The sequence below is a fragment of the Salvelinus alpinus genome, chromosome 20 (assembly GCF_045679555.1).
Source record: "Salvelinus alpinus chromosome 20, SLU_Salpinus.1, whole genome shotgun sequence".
Lineage (NCBI taxonomy): Eukaryota > Metazoa > Chordata > Actinopteri > Salmoniformes > Salmonidae > Salvelinus > Salvelinus alpinus.
This window is the reverse complement of record NC_092105.1, coordinates 11,389,390-11,395,844: the sequence shown is the minus strand read 5'-3', so window position 1 is coordinate 11,395,844 and position 6,455 is coordinate 11,389,390. Positions and strand designations below refer to the sequence as shown.

The window sequence follows — 6,455 nt, the reverse complement described above, 5'->3', positions numbered from 1 at the left end:
TGTCTCCTTCTCTTAGTATATGCCTCATCCAGTCTGTTCACTTAGTATATGCCTCATCCAGTCTGTTCTCTTAGTATATGCCTCATCCAGTCTCCTTCTCTTAGTATATGCCTCATCCAGTCTCCTTCTCTTAGTATATGCCTCATCCAGTCTCCTTCTCTTAGTATATGCCTCATCCAGTCTGTTCTCTTAGTATATGCCTCATCCAGTCTCCTTATCTTAGTATATGCCTCATCCAGTCACCTTCTCTTAGTATATGCCTCATCCAGTCTCCTTCTCTTAGTATATGCCTCATCCAGTCTGTTCTCTTAGTATATGCCTCATCCAGTCTGTTCTCTTAGTATATGCCTCATCCAGTCTCCTTCTCTTAGTATATGCCTCATCCAGTCTCCTTATCTTAGTATATGCCTCATCCAGTCTCCTTCTCTTAGTATATGCCTCATCCAGTCTCCTTCTCTTAGTATATGCCTCATCCAGTCTCCTTCTCTTAGTATATGCCTCATCCAGTCTGTTCTCTTAGTATATGCCTCATCCAGTCTCCTTCTCTTAGTATATGCCTCATCCAGTCTCCTTCTCTTAGTATATGCCTCATCCAGTCTGTTCTCTTAGTATATGCCTCATCCATTCTCCTTATCTTAGTATATGCCTCATCCAGTCTGTTCTCTTAGTATATGTCTCATCCAGTCTGTTCTCTTAGTATATGCCTCATCCAGTCTCCTTATCTTAGTATATGCCTCATCCAGTCTGTTCTCTTAGTATATGCCTCATCCATTCTCCTTATCTTAGTATATGCCTCATCCAGTCTGTTCTCTTAGTATATGTCTTATCCAGTCTGTTCTCTTAGTATATGCCTCATCCAGTCTCCTTATCTTAGTATATGCCTCATCCAGTCTGTTCTCTTAGTATATGTCTCATCCAGTCTGTTCTCTTAGTATATGCCTCATCCAGTCTGTTCTCTTAGTATATGTCTCATCCAGTCTCCTTCTCTTAGTATATGCCTCATCCAGTCTCCTTCTCTTAGTATATGCCTCATCCAGTCTGTTCTCTTAGTATATGTCTCATCCAGTCTGTTCTCTTAGTATATGCCTCATCCAGTCTGTTATCTTAGTGTATGTCTCATCCAGTCTGTTCTCTTAGTATATGTCTCATCCAGTCTGTTCTCTTAGTATATGCCTCATCCAGTCTCCTTCTCTTAGTATATGCCTCATCCAGTCTCCTTCTCTTAGTATATGCCTCATCCAGTCTGTTCTCTTAGTATATGTCTCATCCAGTCTCCTTCTCTTAGTATATGCCTCATCCAGTCTCCTTCTCTTAGTATATGCCTCATCCAGTCTCCTTCTCTTAGTATATGTCTCATCCAGTCTCCTTCTCTTAGTATATGCCTCATCCAGTCTCCTTCTCTTAGTATATGCCTCATCCAGTCTCCTGCTCTTAGTATATGCCTCATCCAGTCTCCTTCTCTTAGTATATGCCTCATCCAGTCTCCTTCTCTTAGTATATGCCTCATCCAGTCTGTTCTCTTAGTATATGTCTCATCCAGTCTCCTTATCTTAGTATATGCCTCATCCAGTCTCCTTCTCTTAGTATATGTCTCATCCAGTCTCCTTCTCTTAGTATATGCCTCATCCAGTCTCCTTCTCTTAGTATATGCCTCATCCAGTCTCCTTCTCTTAGTATATGCCTCATCCAGTCTCCTTCTCTTAGTATATGCCTCATCCATTCTCCTTATCTTAGTATATGCCTCATCCAGTCTGTTCTCTTAGTATATGTCTCATCCAGTCTGTTCTCTTAGTATATGTCTCATCCAGTCTCCTTCTCTTAGTATATGCCTCATCCAGTCTCCTTCTCTTAGTATATGCCTCATCCAGTCTCCTTCTCTTAGTATATGCCTCATCCAGTCTGTTCTCTTAGTATATGTCTCATCCAGTCTGTTCTCTTAGTATATGCCTCATCCAGTCTCCTTCTCTTAGTATATGCCTCATCCATTCTCCTTATCTTAGTATATGCCTCATCCAGTCTGTTATCTTAGTATATGCCTCATCCTGTCTCCTTCTCTTAGTATATGCCTCATCCAGTCTGTTCTTTTAGTATAGGCCTCATCCAGTCTTACCATCTTTCAGTCCTTCTCTCCCTCTCTTTTTACCTCTCTCCTTACTACTCTTGTAGAGGGTATACTGATAGAACAGAGGTTTGGTTCTCCTGATTCAGAGGGGTGGGTTTAAATACGGAAGACACATTTCAGTTGAATGCATTCAGTTGTACAACTGACTGGGTATCCCCCCTTTCCCTTTCCTTCCAGGCACCAGCATGCACTGGGCACCAATCTGCTTCTCATCAGCGCTGCCACGGAGCAACGGGCCAGAACTACAGACTTCTTTCACTATAGCAGCCCATATCTCTCCACGCTCAATTACGAAGCTGCACCGATCACCTTCACGCATTTAAACAAACACAGCCGGTGAAATATATCCCCTCTATCACTGATAACCAATGCATGATACAAGTCCCATTTAACATGTGATGAGGAGAATATATGTGAATATGTGTGATAATGTTCCATTACGGTGTGTGTGTGTTTCGTTGAGGGTAATGTGTAAGATACGTGACCAGCCAGATGGAGCACATGATTGGTTTGAACTGTATCCTTGGTTTTGTGCGGGAAAGCCCTCAACACTTTATACAGCTGTGTCAATATTCAAAACTTCACTGCTGTTGTATATTTGTCTTGTAGTATAATACCTCATCGCTACACCAACTCATCTCTACACCACCTCATCTCTACACCACCTTATCGCTACACGACTTCATATCTACGCCATCTCATCTCTACACTACACCACCTCATCTCTACACCACCTCATCTCTACACCACCTCATCTCTACACCACCTTATCGCTACACGACTTCATATCTACGCCATCTCATCTCTACACTACACCACCTCATCTCTACACTACACCACCTCATCTCTACACCAACACTTCTCTACACCACCTCTTCGCTTCTCTACACTACACCACCTCTTCTCTACACTACACCACCTCATCTCTACACCAACACTTCTCTACACCACCTCTTCGCTTCTCTACACTACACCACCTCATCTCTACACTACGCCACCTCATCTCTACACCAACACTTCTCTACACCACCTCTTCGCTTCTCTACACTACACCACCTCTTCTCTACACTACGCCACCTCATCTCTACACTACCTCATCTCTACACCAACACTTCTCTACACCACCTCTTCTCTACACTCCACCACCTCTTCTCTACACTACGCCACCTCATCTCTACACTAACTCATCTCTACACCAACACTTCTCTACACCACCTCTTCTCTACACTACGCCACCTCATCTCTACACTACCTCATCTCTATGCCAACTCTTTTCTACACCACCTCTTCTCTACACTACGCCACCTCATCTCCCCAATACCTCATCTCCATGCCACCTCTTCTATACGCCACCTCATCTCTACACTACACCACCTCTTCTATACGCCACCTCATCTCTACACTACCTCATCTCTACACCACCTCATCTCTACAATACCTAATCTCTACGCCACCTCTTCTCTACACTATGCCACCTAATCTCTACACTACACCACCTCTTCTATACGCCACCTCATCTCTACACCACCTCTTCTCTACACCACCTCTTCTCTACACCACCTCTTCTTTACACCACCTCATCTCTACACTACCTCATCTCTACACCACCTCTTCTCTACACCACCTCTTCTCTACACCACCTCATCTCTACACTACACCCCCTCTTCTCTACAATACCTCATCTCTACACTATGCCACCTCATGTCTACACTACACCACCTCATCTCTACACTACCTCATCTCTACACTACACCACTTCTTCTCTATGCCACCTCATCTCTACACCTCATCTCTACACTACCTCATCTCTACACTACCTAATCTCTACACTACACCACCTCTTCTCTACGCCACCTCATCTCTACACCATCTCATCTCTACACTACCTCATCTCTACACCACCTCATCTCTACAATACCTCATCTCTACGCCACCTCTTCTCTACACTATGCCACCTAATCTCTACACTACACCACCTCTTCTATATGCCACCTCATCTCTACACCACCTCTTCTCTACACCACCTCTTCTCTACACCACCTCTTCTCTACACCACCTCATCTCTACACTACACCACCTCTTCTCTACACCACCTCATCTCTACAATACCAAATCTCTACACCCCCTCATCTCTACACTATGCCACCTCATGTCTACACTACACCACCTCTTCTCTATGCCACCTCATCTCTACACCACCTCATCTCTACACTACCTCATCTCTACACTACACCACTTCTTCTCTATGCCACCTCATCTCTACACCACCTCTTCTCTACACCACCTCTTCTCTACACCACCTCATCTCTACACCACCTCATCTCTACACCACCTCTTCTCTACACCACCTCATCTCTACACTACACCCCCTCTTCTCTACAATACCTCATCTCTACACTATGCCACCTCATGTCTACACTACACCACCTCTTCTCTACACTACGTCATCTCTACACTACCTCATCTCTACACTACGTCATCTCTACACTACCTCATCTCTACACCACCTCATCTCTACACTACCTCATCTCTACACTACCTCATCTCTACACTACATCACTTCTTCTCTATGCCACCTCATCTCTACGCCACCTCATCTCTACACCACCTCATCTCTACACTACCTAGTGGTTAGAGCGTTGGGCCAGTAACTGAAAGGTTGCTAGATCGAATCCCTGAGCTGACTAAGAAAAAAATCTGTCGTTCTGCCCCTGAACAAGGCAGTTAATCCACTGTTCCTAGGCCGTCATTGTAAATAAGAATGTGTTCTTAACTGACTTGCCTAGTTAAATAAAGGTTAAATAAATCTCTACACAAGTAAAGCACAAACTGACAGCTTATTTAATGCCAGGAAGAATATGACACAGAAAAGAGTGGCCTATCTGGATGTCTGAAAGGCTATTCCAGGTTTATCTACAGGGCTTGCTGGTTAGCTAGAGGTTGTTCCCTTGACACAAATGGACAATTTCAACAGCTGCTTGCCGCTTGCCTCTCACAATGGGAATGCATCATATTTGGAGCTGTGTAAAAAAAAAATCTTTAAAAAGCTAACAAACGGTCTCGGATATCTCCCAAATGTGCCCAGAAGTGTTATATTACATTACTGCTTCTCCCTATGAAGTTAATGGTTTTTTTTGGCATGGAAAAAGAGTAATGTACTCAAAATAAAATAAATAAGCTCTGCACATCTATAGCTGTACCAATAGGGTCTAATAAAGTAGACACAAGCGTCCTTGGTGGGGTTAATTTGAACAACGTATAGGTCCTGTCAGTAAAACATGGACCAAGGCCTGCTATCCCATTGTGCGTAGGAGCGATTGAAGGAGGAGGATGGAGTGAGCCATAACATGAACTGCACGGAGAGATCCATAGGGAGTGAGTCTACTTTCATCTTTCCATTGCTACCCCTTTTCAGGTTTCTTCATATTGGTGAAAGACGGGAACTTAAACCATTTTAAAGTCCCTGTGTGAGGACTTTTGTTTCCCTGTTGGTGTTGGCTAGGAAGGAGGAGAGGAAAGAGGAGGAGATGAGAGATGAGGAGAGGAGTGATGAGGAGAGGAGAACACATAAGAACACAACACAACAGAATAGGACCCAACAGAACACAACAAAACACAACAGAACACAATACAACAGAACACAACACAACAGAACACAACACAACACAATAGAACCCAACACAACAGAACACAACACAACACAATACAACAGAACACAACACAACACAATACAACATAACAGAACACAACACAACACAATACAACAGAGCACAACACAACACAATACAACAGAACACAACACAACAACACGACACAATACAACAGAACACAACACAACACAACACAACACAATACAACAGAACACAACACAACAGAACACAATACAACACAATACAACAGAACACAACACAACAGAACACAACATAACATAACAGAAAAAACTGAACACAACACAACACAACAGAACACAACACAATACAACACAACACAATACAACAGAACACAACACAACAGAACATAACAGAAAAAAACACAACATAACAGAACAGAAAAAACTGAACACAACACAAAAGAACACAACACAATACAACAGAACACAATACAACAGAACACAACACAATACAACAGAACACAACACAATACAACACAACACAATACAACAGAACACAACAGAACATAACAGAAAAAAACACAACACAACACAATACAACAGAACACAACAGAACATAACAGAAAAAAACACAACACAACACAATACAACAGAACACAACAGAACATAACAGAAAAAAACACAACACAATACAACAGAACACAATACAACAGAACACAATAC

The 6,455-nt window shown here is 42.8% G+C and overlaps 1 protein-coding gene across 8 annotated transcripts in view; it reads right to left on the bottom strand.

Annotated features, from left to right (window-relative positions):
* The window catches only part of LOC139546300 (tensin-1-like), a 310,397-nt gene that overhangs the window by 87,184 nt on the left and 216,758 nt on the right, over positions 1–6,455 (bottom strand). The window lies entirely within an intron of this gene.